This window comes from Azolla caroliniana, unplaced genomic scaffold, assembly GCF_043228905.1.
Source record: "Azolla caroliniana isolate FFs.n. ecotype wild unplaced genomic scaffold, voAzoCaro1.0.p SCAF_4, whole genome shotgun sequence".
In the NCBI taxonomy this organism is placed as follows: Eukaryota; Viridiplantae; Streptophyta; class Polypodiopsida; order Salviniales; family Salviniaceae; genus Azolla; species Azolla caroliniana.
Genome location: NW_028230439.1, coordinates 15,485,757 through 15,505,434, shown reverse-complemented (window position 1 = coordinate 15,505,434; position 19,678 = coordinate 15,485,757).

Genomic DNA, 19,678 nt, shown 5'->3' with positions numbered 1-19,678 from the left:
TTGGAAGATCCATGATAAAATCAAGACAAATGGACTGCCACGGCTTACTTGGAATTGGTAAGTGTTGAGCAACAAGCTCAACCGGATCCGGTCGGCTGAATAAGCCTGAGCCAGATTGGCATCCGGAAGGATGAGCCGGATCGGTGACCTGGTGAGAAAGTGAGCTGGTGAGCTAGGGAGCCGGTTAGCCAGATCCATCAATAACCGGAAGCCTAGTAGCAGCTAGACTACTAGGGAGTTAATAGTCTCGTAGTCAGTGTTAGATGCTCGAGTGAGCATTGAAGTACGCGGTACTTCTGTCAGTCCTCTCAGGACTTGTATAAATAGTGTTGTTGAGCACGTTTCATGTACAGAGAACTATTATTGTTTCGTAATAGATTAAAACATTCTGCTCTCTCTATCTCTCCCGCATACTGTTAAGCTCTCCATTAAACCTGTTTTCTGTTTTATGTTTTCTATTGCTTCCGCACATACATTTCAACATGGTATCAGAGCGCGAGGGTTGAAGATCTCTGCAACCGACATTTGCTTTCGCAAGACAAACCCTATAGGTTGTGAGAACAGAACCGTAGACAGAAAAAAATATGGACAGAGGTATGGCGAGTTCACTTCCTACAGAGAAGCTCGACCGGAGCAACTATGCGTCCTGGTGATACAAAATGCACCAGTACCTACTAGGGCATGGGTATTGGAGTTTCGTGGAAGGAACGAATGAGGTAGCACCAGAGCCTGGACACAAGGACTTCCCAATATGGGAGCAGGGAGTGAGCCGAGTATTATACTGCCTCACGTCCTATGTGCACAACCAGATGCTCGGCTACATCAGGGATGCAAAGACACCGAAGGAGGCCTGGGAAAATCTGCGTAAGATTTTCGCCGCAAGTACCACAACCCGTAAGTTGTAGCTCCGACAAGAGCTGAACAACATCCGACAAAGAGATATGTCGGTTACGGACTACACCACCAAAATAAAGGAGATTTGTGACGCGCTCGGGTCCATCAACGTGATGGTGGACGAAGACGAAATGGTACAAATCTTCCTTGGTGGTCTAGCGCAAAGGTACAGGCCAATCCAGACGGCGATCAACACCCAGGAGGAACCACCAAACTTCTTCGACTTGCAATCGATGTTGATGGTCGAAGAAAATCACGCGAGTGGGTTCAGGACCACTCAATCGGACAACCGGATGCTATACATGGAGGCGGATAGGCCCCATGGGTTGGGGGACGAGGTGGGTCGCCATGCACTCGAGGTGGCCGGCAAGAGCAGGAAAGAAGGCATAGAGAAAGTGCCGACAACAGTTCCGGGACTTCCACAAGCAGAGGGAGTCAAGGCGGCGCCGGAGGCCGGCAAGACAAATACACCACGGAATGCTAGTACTGTGGCAAAAAGGGCCATAGAGAAAGCGAGTGTTGGAAGAAGCACACCGATTTGGACAGATCTAGATCCGGCAAAACCGGTCAGGTGAACCGGCACAGCTCGCACTACGTACAAGGATCAAAAGGATCCGGAACTGGGAAGACCGGTAAGGGGTCGGCCTTGGTGATGAAGCACGAGGCAAATTCGATGAAGAAGACCACTTCCAAATCGGAGGAAGTATGGTATGTTGATTCCAGTGCGTCGAACCACATGATGAGCCACGAAGAGTGGTTCTCATATCTGGAGAAACCGGATCAACCGAGAGTTTTCGAAACCGGTGTCGTGAAGATTTTCGTCCATAAGCGAAAACCGGGGTGAAAAGGGCAAGTCGGTGGTGTGCAACATGTGCACACATGTACTAGGAAATGGTGTATAGAAATAAGAGGGGAAATTTTGTCCCACATTGTAAGGTCCCTCCCTCCTTGGGCTATAAAAGGAAGGGAGGGGTAACTTATGAAGGGTTGCCCATGTGTTTTTGGTAGTAGGGTATACCGTTAGAGGAAGAAACGTTCTCTCTTCCTCTTTCTTTTCTCTGGGTTTAGTGTTTCTTCTTGTTCTCCTCTGCTTCTTCTTCGTCGTTCTGTGTGTCGAGCCTTGGCATCTAGTGTTTCTGTTTTCTGCCCTATTCTCTGTGCAAGACCCCCGTTCGGAGCGACGAGCCTGAGCACTCCCCGACCGGCGGCTTGGCAGTAGACAACAGTTGTATCCTACGCTACCTAGGTCCGGCTCGAAGTCGGTGTTGAATCTCGTTGTCTTGTAAATACATATACATTTGGTTGTGCATATTCGTGTCTCTGTTGGTGTGTGTGTGTGTGTCTTAGTGTTTCTTTCTTGCTTATGTACATAAGGGCGCGAGTTGGGTCGATGTTGTGTGCGTGTGTGAGAGTCAATGTTGCATGCCTGCTCTCTCTCTCTCGCTCCCTTCGGTTGCTTCCGGTGTGCTTCTGGGATGCCCCGGAAATGGTGAAGCACGACTTTCTACGCTCTGTCACTCCCTAGTCCAAGACCCCCGTGGTCCCACCTGGAATTCTACACGTACCCGTGAAACTTCGCGACGCCGGAGACGACACTCCTCACCCAATCGTACATATCGGAGAAGTCCCTTTGAGCCACGTTGGACAGAGGGGGAAGTTGATGAATGTATTACACGTTCCGACTATCACGAAGAACCTGGTGTCGGTTGGACAGATTGTCGACCAGGGGATGCAGGTGCGGTTTACGCACCTCGGGTACTTCATCGAGGAAGAGGGCCAAATCATTGCGCAAGGGCGCAGAGATGGGAGGGTGTTCATCCTCAACACCAATGACATCAGTACCGCTTTGTTCGCCAAAGGACAGAAGGTCGAATTGGACATCGACTTGTGGCACAAGTGGATCGGCCATGTCAATTACCGGAGGCTTCAAGACCTGCAAACGAAACAAGTTGTTTTCGATTTGCCGAAGTTCAGTGGCCGGAACGCCCAAATATGTGAAGCCTGCCAACTCGGGAAGCAACACTGGCTTCCATTCCCCACCGAACGAAATCCTAGCCGTAACAAGCTCAACCTTATTCATTTGGATTTATGGGGACCGACACAAAACGTGAGTCTTGGCGAGAGTCGATATTTCGTCTCCTTCATCGACGACTACAGTCGGCACACATGGATCTACCTCGTTGAGCGGAAGAGCAAAGTCTTCGACTGTTTCCGGAACCTCCAAAGCATGGTGGAGCGGGAATTGGAGAGGAAGATCAAGTGCCTGCGGTCGGATGGCAGAAAAGAATATTTTTCTAGCCAATTCAATAGTTATCTACAGCAAACAGGAATTCGGCGAGAGTTCAGCTACAGATGCACACCAGAACAGAATGGTGTAGCCGAGAGGAAGAACCGGTTGCTTATTGACGCGGCAAGGGCGATGTTGGAGGAGAAGAGCATGCCCCATGTCTATTGGGCGGAGGCGGTCCGGACGGCCGTCTACATCCAAAACCGGATCGGTGACAAGGTGTCCGCGCATGAGCTGTATTTCGGGATCGAGCCGAATCTGAGACACCTTCGGATATTCGGCAGCATAGCATATGTGCATGTGCCGGATGAGAAGCGGAGGAAGCTGGATGCAAAATCAGAGAAGTGCATCCTCGTCGGCTACTCACATGAGCAAAGGGGGTATAAGTGTTATAACCCCGAGACGAAGTAGATCTGAGTTAGCCGCGATGTCGAGTTCAATGAAACAGCATCATGGTATTCCTTACCAACTCCGACTTCCGACCCCAACCCGATGTCAGAAGATGAGGCTAGTGAGCCTGAACCGGCCCAAGTAGAAGATGATGAATCCGGGACTCAAGAAGAGAGTCCGGAATCGTTTCAGTTGAGTGAGCCGAACGAGAGACTGGGTCAATCCGACCAGTCAGATGAGGAACCAGCGAGTAGTGCAGACTCTGTCCTGCTCTCCCCGTGTAAGGAACCGAGGAGACGGTTCACGTGCAAAGAGAAGGGGAAGACGAAGATGTCGGATTATGAAACCGGTAATGTTGAGTCAGATCGGAGCGGATCCGACTCCGGAAAGGAAAATGGTGGTTCTTCAGCAACAAAGACTGACCCGGCCAAGAAGGGCCCCAAACCGGGTAACAATGGGTTATGCCGATCAACCTGGCAAAAGGAACATGTTAAGCGGCACGGGTACAATGAGTACATGGTGCATCACTATGCGTACATGACCAAGGTGGCGGAAGTGCGTGAACCAGAGAGCTATAGAGAAGCGGTAAGGGACGCAAATTGGCATGCCGCTATGCAGGAAGAGATGCGGGCACTTGATGCCAACGACACATGGGACCTGGTTGACCCTCCCCGTCACTGAAACTGATCGGATGCAAGTGCGTGTACAAGGTAAAGTACAACGCCGACGGTTCAGTTAACCGATACAAGGCTTGGTTAGTGGCGAAGGGATACGCGCAAACCCACGGAATAAACTACGACGAGACCTTCGCTCCGGTAGCGAAGATGACGACAGTTCGTGTGGTGCTAGCGGTTGCTGCGGCAAGGGGGCGGCATCTTCATGAAATGGACATGAAGAATACATTTCTTCAAGGTGATCTTAAAGAAGAGGTCTTTATGACCCAACCCCTTGGTTTTTAGTCGGAGATGAACAAGTCGGCGATATGTTGGCTGAAGAAGTCACTTTATGGCCTGAAGCAAGCCCCCCGAGCTTGGAATTCAAAGAGCACGCACCGGTTGCGTAAGATGGGGTTTGTGGCCTCCAAATCTGACTCTTCATTGTTCATCCGGCAAGGACTAGACGGTCTGGTTTGCATCTTGTTGTATGTTGATGATCTGGTCATCACCGGACTCGGACTCGATGAAATCAGTCGAGTCATGTCCCAGCTATTGGATGCATTTGAGATGAAGGACCTAGGGGACCTTCACTATTTCCTTGGGATCGAGGTGATCCGAACCCCCGATGGCATATTGCTCTCACAAAGACACTATGTGTTGAATATGCTGTACAAGTTTGGCATGACAGAATGCCGACCTGTCCCAACACCCTTGGACCGAAACAAGAAGCTTTGTCCCAACTCCGGACCGGCCTGCGATGAGAAACGGTTCCAACAAATTGTCGGAAGCCTTATATATTTGACCATCACCCGACCCGACGTTGTCGTGAAGATTTTCTGCAATAGTGTGAAAATCCCATAAAACGTACGAAATCGAGTATGAATCACATAGTACAATAATTGTGAAGATAACATTTTAAATAGACTTAATATCTAAGTACAAAATGATGGAGGTTTCGAATGCACTTTATTACACGAGAAACGGACAACTAAATGTCAAGATATGAGGGTATAAAGTTTGTGAAAGGAAAAGAGAAAATTGTGAGATATCCCACATAGGCACGACAAATACAGCTCTCATCATATATAAGGTGGAGCAAAAGATATTATCTTTGTGTCTATGTGTGGAGCATAGAGAGTTCAAGGTAACTTGAACTAAGAGTGAAGGTGGGCTAGCTACTCGTAAAGGGTTTTGGCCAACCAAAACCGGACCGGCGATGGAGCCGGTGATCCGGCGATGGCATCCGGCACCGGTAACCGGCGATGCACCAGTAACCGACGATGGTATCCGGCGAACTAGCGTCCGGCGATTAGATAAATAAATATATAAATATATATACATATTTACATATACAAGGAGGGCAAGTAAGGATTCAAACCTTGCACCTCCAAGTTAGGAGTCAATTGGCTTACCATTAAGCCATGCTATTTAGTTGAAATTATATTTCTATCATTGTACTTTTACATGTAAATTCTCATACATGAGAGCTAAAATGAGTGACATGGTTATCATGCACCACATGTAATACTTAAGCGCCAAATGGCAAACATGCAATTTATGCATGTCTTGTACCCTCACATGCATCATATGCATGAGAGCATCTATAAAAGAGGGAAGGGGGGAGAGAAAAAACGGTTTTTATTATGAAATTAAGAAGAAGAAATTCGTTATCAAATTGATGGTGTAACTTGTTTCTTAAATCCAAAGATAAAAGTTCAATCAATCTTTCTCAATCGTTTAATCTCAACTTCTCTCTTTCCCAATCTCGCCAAAGCTTGTATCAACTTTGAATCCTTCCGGTCCAGAACCCCGGCGGTTCTGCCTCACGATCCGCGCGTAGTGACGAATCTTCACAACATAATATAGTGGTGAACCCGACGTGAAAGAGGCGGTAGGAAGGATCAAGTCGAGATTAATACTTGGAGATGGCGTCCTCAAGCAACCAAGCGGGAGAGCTCGAAAGGATGATGCTAATCGTCGAGCAAATGATGAGATCTCGGGACAATGACGCGAGCGTGGAGAAGGTTGTCGATCGTGTCGTAGAGCTCGACGCCAATTCGATGGAAGGAACGTTACGAAGTTCCTTGATGCATATAGAAGGGAGATGAATCAGAGGGACGTGTCCGAGGCACGTCAAATCGCAAGCTTCAAGAGAGTTGTCGCCAACAACATCCAAAGACGCGTCATCGAGCTTCAAGAAGGTAAGACAACATGGTCCGAGTTCGAGAAAACGATACTAGTGGAGTTCGTGACTGAAGACTCAACGAGGATGACCCGACATGCCCTGATGAAGTGGATAGAGAAGAAGAATAAGAAGATGAGCGTCTCGAGGGTGTACGACGAATTCGACCAGATGTTTAGTCGTCTCCCCAACACGGACCAAGTGTTGCTTGAAGAGGACAAGACTTTGTACTTCTTGAAGGCCGTGGACATAAAGGATAGACGGGAGTTGGGGACTCTTCTCGAAGATGATACCCAAGCAAATGGGCTCGTAGCGGACTGGATCGCGGTGAAGTGGGCATGCAATGGGCTTGACAAGCATCGCCAATGGGTTGATGACACCGACTTGACGGGACCGACTACCACGGAGAAAGCAAGACCGCCGAAAGTAGCTGAGCCGCCAAGAGAAAGTAACGTGGAAGAAAAGAAGATTGATGACGACATCATTGAAGAGCTAGCGAAGAAGTTCGAGAAGGTCACACTAGCCAACATGAATCGTCGGGGCCCTAAGGGAAAAGAACCCTTTAGATGCGTGTGGTGCGATAGCATGGACCACATGAGAAGGGATTGTGTGAGCCTTCGAGAGGCGATTCGACAAAATATTGTATACATAGAGGACAACATGATCTGCTCAAGCGAGACTAGAAGACCCCTACGGGTGAATTTCGGAAGAGGAGGAATGAAGAAATCTATGGAGGATGTCGATGCGACTCATGTGGATGCGATGCACTATGCTGCGTCGGCCGGAATAAGAGTCGGGAAAGACAAGACTGAAGCTGCTAGAGCGGGAGCAAAGTTTTGGACTTCCGTTCTCGAATATGAGAAGAAGGGAAAAATCACATCGAACGAGGTAGAGCTTGCGGACCGAAGCATGCAAAGCATAACCGGGTGGTCGGATCCGGTGGACGACAACACCATACTCGTAGAGGTGATGTGCGACAACCACGAGGTGTTCGTCGAAGAAAAGAGAAAGAGAATAGAAGAGCAAGGGCCATCAAAAAGACATGAAACAAGGAATGCGAAAAAGAAGGACGATGCGGAGACGAGTCGACCTTTACAAACGGAGGAACGAGAATCAAGCCGAAAAGGGGAGCCGAGCATACGAGTTGAAGAAACGGTTCGGCCCGTGAAGGTTGGTGTCGAAGACCCCGCTCGGAGGACAAGGACTATACCTACCTACAAGCTAAGGTCAGACATAGAGCAGACGACGGACCTAAAGAAGATTCTCGAAGAACGAGTTCTTGATAGCCACGTAACTTTGTCCTTGAGGGAATTGCTTGGCATTACGAAGAAGGAGTTCCATGACACGATCGTGGACCTTGTAAAGAGAAAGAGACAACAATCGGACGAGGAAGAAGAGAAGCCGCAAAAAGCAAAAACGAATGTCATAACGATGGCAAGAGACGAAATCGATGAAGATATGGTGGACAGCCACTACACTCGACCTCATTGGGCACGAGCGACAACGGAGACGCCGGTGAAGATCGGGGAGAAGAAAGAAACCGTGGTAGCCTTGATCGACCACGGCTCGGAGATCAACCTCATGTCAACCGACTTCTACAAAAAAGGAAGATGGCCAATTACAAACCACGGATGGAAGATTCGCGCGGCAAAAAGTCTACGGAGGATTTGTACGGAGCTTGTCCCAATGTCAAAGTCACGATCGGGGATGTGGAGATGGATCAACACTTCTTCGTACAAGAATCGGCGTCGCATCCTGTCATCCTAGGGCAACCTTATATCACATCATCTCGGATGGAGACCAAAGTGTTCGATAATGGAGCAGCCTTCGCACGAATAAAGAGTCTTGACAACCAAAGATCAGTCCAATTCCTAACAGTGCGAGCCAATCATGAAAGGAATCGAGATAGTCTCGGAGGCGAATCCTCGGATTTTTAGAGCGGACTATTGAAGCATGGGGCACAAATAGTCCGAGCAATCACAAGACCCCACAAGAAAGAAGAGTGCATGGATTGCAAGGAGAAGCAACATGTGTCACACCTAGTGGCGCATGTAAACTAGTACTACCCGACAAGAAGCACAAGCGCCGGATACAAGAATTCGAGAAGATGCTGAAAGAAGAGAATATAATAGAAGAAGGAGAGTTCGTGACTCATATTATGGAAGAAGCCTCATTTAACGACACCATCGGCGAAATCGAGGACGTCCTGGACTTGAGCTATCTTCACAACCAACGCGTGATTTCGGTTAACTCCATCAACATGTACGCTATCATCGATGAATACCGTCGTGGCATCTCGATGAAGGAAGCTGACATCAACACGAAATATAAAACGGTGGATAAGAAGATCAAGCCAGTTGCGGTTCCGCTACCAGAAGATAGCTGGCAAAAGATGAAGGAAGTCGCTAACGATCCAAGCTTAAGAGATCCGAAGAAGATAGGTCATGTCTTCACCAAAGAGACGAAGGGGAAGCTACGAGTTGGAAAGGAGGATTTCCTTCTCCCTGAAGAGGAGCGAATATTTCGCGATATGCTTGAGAGACATGGGAAGGCTTTCGCATTCTTCCCACGAGAAATCGGATGCGCCGACCCAAAGGTTATAGAGCCGATGGTGATCTTCACGGTGCCTCATGTGTCTTGGAATTTGAAACCGATACTGGTACCGAGAGCACACCTTCCGAAGCTGATCGAGCTCTTAAAGGAGAAGGTGAGTATGGGAATTCTAGAACCGTCGAATGCTCCTTATTCCAATAGGTGGTTCACGGTGCCGGAGAAGAATGGATCATTGCGATTCATCCAAGATCTTCAACCCGTCAACAAGGTGACAATTCGAAATGCCGGAATCGGTCCGAGCGTGGACGAATTTGCCGAAGCGTTTGCGGGCCGGTCCATCTACTCCATTGGCGATCTCTACTCCGGATATGACCAATTCCAATTGGCGATCGACATTCGGGACATCACAACCATGAGGACTCCGATCGGGCTTGTGCGGATGTGTACCTTACCCCAAGGCGCAACGAACTCGGTGGCTCATATGGTGAATGCCATGAATAAAGTCTTGAAGGATTGCATTCCGGACATCACGATGCCATTCTTGGATGATATTCCAATAAAAGGATGTTCGGATGAGGAGAAAGATGAATCGAAAGATAAGGAAGGTTGTAGAAAGTTCGTTGTGGATCATATGAAAGATTGCGAGAAGGTGCTTCAAAGGCTCGAAGATGCGAATTTGACATTTTCGGGAGAAAAATCCGCATTCCGGCAACCGGAGATCTTGGTGGTAGGTCACTTGTGTGGAGCATACGGCCGGAAGCCCTCGCCATCCAAAGTGAACGCAATCCAAGACATGAAAGAAGAATGCAAAAACCAAACGGTGGTTCGAAGGTTCCTTGGAGCGTGCGCGTTTTATCATATATGGATTCCTCACTACGCTCATGTCGTCGAACCGTTATATGGACTACTAAAGAAAAGAATAAAGTTCAAATGGCGAGACGAGCACACAAAGGCGATGCGAAGATTAAAGAAACTGCTTCTTGAAGCTCCGGCACTAAGGAAGGCCGACTATGCCGAAGGGAAGCCAATTTACGTGACTGTAGATACGAGCCCAACCGGAATCAGGTGGGTCATCAATCAAGAAGGTGAAGATAATGCGCGATATGCCGTCCGGTTCGGAGCAAAGGTTCTCAGCGAACGGCAACAAAGATATGCCCAAGTCAAGCGGGAACTTTGGGGTATTGTGTCGGCAGTGAAGACGGACAAAGATTACTTGATCGGGTCAGAAGTGATAATAGAGACAGATTGTCTCCCAATTCTCGGAATGGTCTCGGGATGTGCGACCCCAGATCTTGCTATGCTAAGGTGGATCGCCTACATCAAGTCTTTAAACCCAGAGATCCGTCACATTGCAGAGAAGAAGAACGCCATGGCTGACATGCTGTCGAGGGCAAGATTTTCAAACGGAAGTAACATGGTTTCGGAAGATTAAGATGTCGCCCTCGACTTCTTCAAGATGGCTTGATTGTCGGCGGAAGACCAGGACACGCAAACCCTCCACGCCTTCAACGAGAACGAGTACGAAGGAGAGTGGTTACTCATCGGTAGATTCCTAAGAACATTGACGACAGATGCTTCATTGACAAAGGAGGAGGCCCTATGAATCCGAAAGAAAGCTTACCAATACTTCTTGAAGGGAGGATTCCTTTGGCGACATCCAAAAAGAAGGACAGGAATACCACGACGAGTGGTGGTAAAGAAAGAAGAGCAAGAGACGCTGATGACCGAATTCCACGAGAGTGCTTGGGCAGGTCATAGAGGAACATGGGCAACGTTCGAAAAGTTGAAGGAGAAGTACTGGTGGCCAAGCATGTACAAAGATGTACTCCATTTCGTGTCCACATGCGAAACTTGCCAAGTATATTCAAATATACGTCATCGTGATGAGTTAAAGCCGACATACCCACTCACCATACACTTCAAATGGATGGTGGATCTAGTCTCGATGCCAATGGGAGTGGGACAAATGAACTACTTAGCGTTGGCAAGGGAAGACTTGACAAATCAAGTGGAAGGACGAGCCTTGACAAATAAGACGACTTCAGCCGTTTGCAAATTTCTACTTGAAGATGTTGTTTGCCGATATGGATGTGTAGGGAAGATAGTGGCCGACCGAGGGGAGTTGGATGCGCACGAAGCGACGGAGCTCTTCGAAAGACTAGGCGTGAAGCTCTCCCTCACGACTGCCTACAATCCGGAAGCAAATGGGAAGATCGAGCGAGGGCATGGACCTATCGTTAAAGCCATCGTACGGGCATGCAACGGTCGAGTCGGGAATTGGCCACGACTATTACCCTATGCCTTATGGGCCGATAGAACGACACATAGCTCGGTGACAAGGTATATGCCGACGGAGCTTATGTATGGACAAAAGCCGATTATGCCCATCGAAAGGACGATCGCCTCATGGGTAGCGATACCGTGGGAGAACGAGATGAGCCGAGAAGAGTTATTAGCGGCGCGGATAAGGCAACTTGAAAGAAGACCTGAAGATTTAGAAAAAGCGCGAAAGATGATGAAGGCAGCCCGAGTAAAGAACGAAGTTCGGTTCGACAACACGCATCGACTTCGTCCCAAGAAGATTGAAGAAGGGGATTGGGTTTTGGTTTACGACAGCACCCTTGACAATCAACACAGTACAACAAGGAAGTTCGCAAGAAGATGGTTCGGGCCGTATGTGGTGACAAGTGCCAACGATAATGCCACATACCACCTTGCGGAACTAAACGGATCAAGGTTGGCCGTACCCATTGCGGGAAAAAGAGTAAAGCTTTTCAAGAAAAGACAAGACAAGGATCCTGACCTCGATTACCTCGACGATGAACATAATAGGCCGGATGAAAATGAAGACATGGAGGAATCTAATTGATCATCGTAGCCAAAATCTCACTTCTTCTCTTCTTGGCACGTACCGGAGGACGTGCGGTTTGGTGGGGGTGCATGTCGTGAAGATTTTCTGCAATAGTGTGAAAATCCCATAAAACGTACGAAATCGAGTATGAATCACATAGTACAATAATTGTGAAGATAACATTTTAAATAGATTTAATATCTAAGTACAAAATGATGGAGGTTTCGAATGCACTTTATTACACGAGAAACGGTGTCGTGAAGAAAACCGCCCACAAGAGGAATCGGGCGCACCAAGGCGTGGGAACCGGTTCTTCACGCGCGCACGCTCCGAGTTGTACGTAGAAGCGAATTAGGAGGATAGTCGGCGGGAACGGGCCCTAACACAAGTGGAGACAAAGACCGCGCGAACAATCCTTTCGAGCGCGCGCGCGAGCTAAAGGACGGCACGAGTCGGCGGCGTAACTACGCGGATGCGTGAAGAACGGAGCGGATCCCTGTTCGAAAGGGACAGGGAATAAAGCTGACATGAAGGCCTGCTCGTCGGACTATATAAGAGCGGGGAAAGAGCTGTTGCGGGGGCTGGCGCAGAGAGGACGAAGTGCTGCCGGACCGTTTCTGGACGCTTCTCTCTCTGTCTCCTTCCTTCTTGAGCTCCATAGCTTTCTGTGCAGGGTTCCGAGGAGGCTTGCGCTGTCTCGAGGAACGCCCGAGTGCTTCCGGCAGCACCTCCGACCGGCTACCCCCTTGTGCGTCGAAGTGAACAGGCATCGGCATCTGTTCGCCGGCCTGCTCGGTTGTAACCAACCTGTGCCCCATCGAGGGTTGTAGTCGTGTTAGCCATTCTTGATATATATATTTAGTCATTCGCATCTGTCTGTGTCGGTGTTCGTTCGCGTTCTCCGTGCTGAAGGGCCGTGTCCCTGTGTATTCCCGGTCCTGCGTAGCCGGTTCTCTCTCTTTCTCCTCCCTCGCTTGCTCTTCGGTTCGAGACCCCCGCGGTCCCGCCTCGATTCCACACGCACTTGCGTAAAAACTCGACATCTTTGGTGAACCCGACGTGAAAGAGGCGGCAGAAGAGCAGAAGATGAGGGGGTCGGATCTTGCGGAGGCCATGGCTTCGGCCGTGGATCGGATTGTAAACGCGCGCGAGGGCACCGGTGCCCTCGACAGAGCTATTGAGGCGGTCGTCGGCACGATCGGCCGGTTCGATGGGAAGCATGCCACGAAGTATTTGGCGTCCTACGGTGCAGAGATGCTGATGCGGGACATTCCGGAAGAAAGGCGTCTTGCCGGATTTCCCCGAGTGGCAATGCCGAGCATCCATGCGGAGGTGCTCGAGGTGCGGGCGGAGAGCCGTACCTGGGAGAAGTTCGAAGGTCGGCTCCTAGAGAAATACGGGCTGGACGACGCGCTCCGGCTTTCGAAGCGAAGGTTCATGGAATGGGTGGAGTCCCCGGGGAAGGGAAGAAACGCGTCGGCGCTCCTCCGGGAGTTCGAGGAAAACTTTGCGCGCCTTTCGGCGCTCGACCGAACCATCCTGGACACGAGCCGGGTCTTGCTGTTTGTCAAGTCGGTCGACGAGCGGGATCGGGAGCACGTGGGCCTCTTGCTGGAAACTGAAGACGGGCTCACTACCGACTGGGCGGCTGTCAAGAAAGTCTGTGGCCGTTTCGACAAACGGCGAGAATGGGCGGATAACGGGGCGACCGGGTCGGGCTCGGTCGCAGCAAGGAAGCTCGAACCAGCGCCACAGGTGCGCAAGGAAGAGACCCGGGAGTGGTTGGAAACCGGTTCGGCTTCGACCGGCGTAGTCAGAGGCTCAACCGGAGGAGCGGCGCTGGAGGAATTGACGAAGGCGATAAAGGACCTCCAAATCGCGCAGGCCCGAAGGGAAGGAGGCGAACCGGCTCGCGACCGACGGCCGGCGGCAGGAAACAGGTGCATGTGGTGCGATGAAGTCGGCCACATTCGGAAGGACTGCGGCGACTTCGCGGAGGCGCTGAGGAACGGGGTGGTGTACCTGTGGGAAGGACGGGTGCATGCCAGCGACACCCGAAGGGCCCTGAGCCGAAACGACGGAAAAGGTGGTATGAAAAGGTTGACGGAAGAGGCGGCGGCCCGGCACGCGGAAACCGTCCACTACTCGGCGTCGGCCGGCATTCGAGTCGGGGGTGGCGAGGCCCGAAGGGAAAGCAAAGCCGGATTCTGGCCGACGATGCTGGAAGGCCTTGCCGGTGCAAGGCTAAAAGGGGAGGAATCGGACCGTGCGGAGAAACGGGTACGGGAGATGACCGGGTGGAGCGACCCGGTCGAGGAAAGGACGGGCTTCGTGGAAGCCGCTTGCCAGAACTACGAGGCTCTGGTAGAAGAGAAGCGGGTGGGGAGACCTGGGACGACCGGTCCCTCACAACGATACGAGACCCGGTCCGGGCCACGACGGGACGAAGCCGGCGGGGCCGGCACGCAAGATAAACCCCAGAAGGGCGGGTACCGTCTGGGGACGGAGATAGAAAGGACCACGGACTTACGAAAGGTCCTGGAGGAACGGATCCTCGACAGCAAGGTGGAGCTGTCGTTACGAGAGGTGCTGGGAATCGCCAAGAAGGAGTTCCACGACTCCATCGTGGACTTGGTGAAACGGAAGAGGCTGTCGACGGAGACAGAACCGGAAAGACCGGTGGAAGTGCGGACGACGCACCTAGACGACATGGCGCTGGGAGACGAGTGGGCAGAAAGCCACTATTCGAGACCACACTGGGCCCGAGCGACCACGGAGACCCCGGTGAAGATCGGCGATGTCCGGGAACCGGTGATAGCTTTGGTGGACCACGGATCGGAGATCAATTTGATGTCCATGGACTTCTATAAGAAGGGCAAATGGCCGATCAACACCAAGCACGGGTGGAAAATAAGGGCAGCAACGCGCGCCACCGAGGAACTGCACGGGGCCTGTCCGGATGTGCGAGTCAAGATTGGCGACGTCGAGATTGACCAGCACTTCTTCGTGCAGGAGACGTCTTCGCATCCGGTCATTCTGGGAGAGCCGTACATCACGGCGGCGCGAATGGAGACCAAAGTGCTGGACAATGGTTCGGCCTACGCTAGGGTCAAAAGCCAAGACGGGCGCCATTCGGTCCAGTTTCTGACGGTAAGGCCGAACCACGAACGTAACCGCGATTCCCTCGGTTCCGAAAACCGAGAGGATTTTTAGAGAGGACTGCCAAGGCGTGGGGCCGCGACAGTCCGGATGCTCCGGAAAAACCCCACATCTGTACGATAAAACCGTGTACACTAGGTAGGAAATTTTGCTTCTCCGACAGCGGAGCATGCACGATGGTCGGCATCACCGGCCGAGAGAAAACAAGGACGGAGGGGAGACTTCGGGCGTGCGGAGTTCTCGGCCCTGACGAAGGGATCAACGGAGCCGTGGAGGCAGTCTCCTTCGACGACACCTTGGGAGCTGGGAAAGGTAGTCGAAGAAGGCCTTAACGAAGACCGGACGATACCGGTGTGTTCCGAGGAGATGTACGAAGTCATCGCGGACTTCGGTCGAGGGCTCGAGTCAGTTCGGACGGCCCACGTAAACACCAAGTACAAGACTGTGGACCGGAAGGTAAGGCCAGTAGCGGCACCCTTACCGGAGGACAGCGCGTCGAGAATCAAAGGGGTTGCATCGGACCCTAGTCTACGAGATCCGGCCTGCATAGGGCACACCTTCACTGACGGGACGCTCCGAGAGCTCAAAATCGGTGGGGGCGGGTTCCTACTGCCGGCGGAGGAAGACCGGTTTCGGAGAATGCTCGGAAGGCACGGGAAAGCCTTCGCATTCTCGCCGGAGGAAATCGGGTGCGTTGACCCGAGGATCGTGGAGCCGATGGTGATATTCACGGTACCGCATGTACCATGGAATCTCAAGCCAATCCCGGTTCCGAGAGCTCACATCCCGAAGTTGATGGAGCTGCTGAGGCAGAAGGTTGATATGGGCATTCTCGAGCCATCGAGCGCCCCGTATTCAAACCGCTGGTTTACGGTACCGAAGAAAAACGGTTCGTTGCGCTTCATCCAGGACCTGCAGCCGGTCAATCGAGTGACCATTCGGAACGCAGGGATCGGACCGACCATAGACGAGTTCGCGGAGGCCTTCGCCGGAAGGTCAATTTACTCGGTCGGGGATCTATACTCAGGGTACGACCAGTTCCAGCTAGCCGTGGAGAGCAGAGACATTACGACGATGCGAACTCCCCTCGGCCTAGTTCGGATGTGTACACTGCCGCAAGGAGGGACCAACTCGGTGGCCCACATGGTGAATGCGATGAACAAGGTTCTGAGGGACTGTATCCCGGACATCACCATGCCGTTTCTGGACGACATCCCGATCAAGGGATGCCCGGTGGAAGAAAAGGACGAGACGATCGGGCCGGACGGATGCCGGCGATTCGTGGCGACGCACATCGACGACTGCGAGAAGGTGCTGCAAAGGCTAGAGGATGCGAGACTCACCTTCTCCGGGGAGAAGTCGGCCTTCGGGCAGTCAGAAATCATGGTGGTCGGACACCTGTGCGGACCATATGGCCGGAAACCGTCTCCGGCAAAGGTAGAAGCCATCTCCGCGATGAAGCCCGACTGCAGCTCGGTCACGGAAGTACGGAGATTCCTGGGGGCATGCGCGTTCTACCACATATGGATCCCGCATTACGCACACCTCGCGGAGCCGCTGTACGGGTTGCTGAAAAAGGGGCGAAGGTTCGAATGGCTAGACAAGCACGCGGAATCGGTCCGGAAGCTGAAAGAGGCCCTTGCAACGGCACCGGCAATCCGGAAGGCGGTTTACGGGAAGGGTACCCCGGTATTCATAACGGTGGATACCAGTTCGACCGGGATCGGATGGGTCGTGAACCAGGAAGACGAGGACGGCAATCGGTTTCCGATCCGATTCGGCGCGAAAGTCCTCAGTGAACGGCAGCGAGGATACGCCCAGGTTAAACGCGAACTCTGGGGTATTGTTTCGGCGGTTAAGGCCGACAAAGACTACCTGATAGGGACGGAAGTGATCATCGAGACGGATTGCCTGCCGATTCTCGGTATGGTTTCCGGATGCGCGACTCCGGACCTGGCGATGCTCAGGTGGATAGCGTACATCAAGTCCCTGGACCCGGAAATACGACACATTTCCGGGAAAGACAACGCCATGGCCGACATGCTTTCGAGGGCGAGGTTCGACGACGAGGGCGGCATGGTTTCGGAAGACGAAGAAGTCGGCGTGGATTTCTTCGAGGCGGCATACATAACGACCGACGGGATGAGCACTCCGGCGCTTAACGAGTTCGACGCGAGCAAGTACGACGGGGAGTGGCTGCAGATCGGCGGGTTTTTGAAGACAATGACGCCCGATGCGTCATGGACGAAGGACGAGGCCAACCGGATCCGGAAGAAAGCATATCGATTCTTTCTCCGAGATGGGCATCTATGGAAGCACCCGAAGAAGAGGGACGGCGTCCCGCTCCGAGTGGTGGCGATGAAGGAAGTACAGGAGGAGCTACTGGCGGCCTACCACGACGGCCCTTGGGCTGGACACCGTGGAACGTGGGCGACGTTTGAGAAGCTGAAGGGAAAGTACTGGTGGCCGGGATTGTACCGGGACGTGCATCGGTTCGTGTCAACTTGCGAGAGTTGTCAGATGCACTCGATAGTCCGACACCGGGACGGGCTTCACCCTACGTACCCTCCGACTATCCACTTCAAATGGATGGTAGATCTGGTGACGATGCCGATGGGGGTAGGACAGATGCGGTATCTGGTCCTAGCGCGGGAAGACCTGACGAACCAGGTGGAAGGCCGAGCCCTTCAGAACAAGACGACCGCGGCCGTGTGTCGGTTCCTAGTCGAGGACGTGATATGCCGGTACGGGTGCGTCGGGAAGATCGTGGCTGACCGAGGGGAGTTGGACGCCGAAGAGGCCGCGGAGCTGTTCGACCGGCTTGGAGTCAAACTCTCGCTCACCACAGCGTACAACCCGGAGGCGAATGGAAAGGTGGAGCGCGGACACGGGCCGATCGTTAAGGCGCTGGTTCGGGCATGCGGAGGCCAAGTCGGCAACTGGCCGCGACTTCTACCTTATGCTTTGTGGGCAGACCGGACCACGCACAGTTCGGTAACCGGGTACATGCCGACGGAGCTCATGTTCGGCCAGAAGCCGATCATGCCGATTGAACGAACGATCTCCTCGTGGGCAACGGTCGACTGGCGGGACGAGATGAGCCGGGAGGAGTTGTTGGCCGCACGTATACGACAGCTCGAGCGGAGACCGGAGGACGTGGCACTGGCTACGGAGAAGCTCCGGGTGGCGAGGACGAAGAACAAAGCCCGGTTCGACCGAACGCACCGGCTACGACCGAAGAAAATCGACGAAGGTGACTGGGTGCTCGTCTACGACAGCAGCCTCGACAACCAGCACCGAGCAACAAGGAAGTTCGCACGGAGATGGTTCGGGCCGTACACGGTACAGAGCGCCAACGACAACGGGACGTATCACCTGGCGGAACTCGACGGTACGAGAATAGCGATACCCGTGGCCGGGAAGAGGATCAAAGCTTTCAAGAAGCGGCACGACGACGAACCCGACCCGATTCTCCTGGACAGCAGCGACGACCGATCCGAGGCCGAGGAAGGGCCGGCAGGCGAAGAGTAAAGGCGGGCCGGTTTTCTCCGTGCCAACTTAATTTGGCGCATGCCGGTGGATGCGCGGTTAGGTGGGGGCGGATGTCGTGAAGAAAACCGCCCACAAGAGGAATCGGGCGCACCAAGGCGTGGGAACCGGTTCTTCACGCGCGCACGCTCCGAGTTGTACGTAGAAGCGAATTAGGAGGATAGTCGGCGGGAACGGGCCCTAACACAAGTGGAGACAAAGACCGCGCGAACAATCCTTTCGAGCGCGCGCGCGAGCTAAAGGACGGCACGAGTCGGCGGCGTAACTACGCGGATGCGTGAAGAACGGAGCGGATCCCTGTTCGAAAGGGACAGGGAATAAAGCTGACATGAAGGCCTGCTCGTCGGACTATATAAGAGCGGGGAAAGAGCTGTTGCGGGGGCTGGCGCAGAGAGGACGAAGTGCTGCCGGACCGTTTCTGGACGCTTCTCTCTCTGTCTCCTTCCTTCTTGAGCTCCATAGCTTTCTGTGCAGGGTTCCGAGGAGGCTTGCGCTGTCTCGAGGAACGCCCGAGTGCTTCCGGCAGCACCTCCGACCGGCTACCCCCTTGTGCGTCGAAGTGAACAGGCATCGGCATCTGTTCGCCGGCCTGCTCGGTTGTAACCAACCTGTGCCCCATCGAGGGTTGTAGTCGTGTTAGCCATTCTTGATATATATATTTAGTCATTCGCATCTGTCTGTGTCGGTGTTCGTTCGCGTTCTCCGTGCTGAAGGGCCGTGTCCCTGTGTATTCCCGGTCCTGCGTAGCCGGTTCTCTCTCTTTCTCCTCCCTCGCTTGCTCTTCGGTTCGAGACCCCCGCGGTCCCGCCTCGATTCCACACGCACTTGCGTAAAAACTCGACAACGGACAACTAAATGTCAAGATATGAGGGTATAAAGTTTGTGAAAGGAAAAGAGAAAATTGTGAGATATCCCACATAGGCACGACAAATACAGCTCTCATCATATATAAGGTGGAGCAAAAGATATTATCTTTGTGTCTATGTGTGGAGCATAGAGAGTTCAAGGTAACTTGAACTAAGAGTGAAGGTGGGCTAGCTACTCGTAAAGGGTTTTGGCCAACCAAAACCGGACCGGCGATGGAGCCGGTGATCCGGCGATGGCATCCGGCACCGGTAACCGGCGATGCACCAGTAACCGACGATGGTATCCGGCGA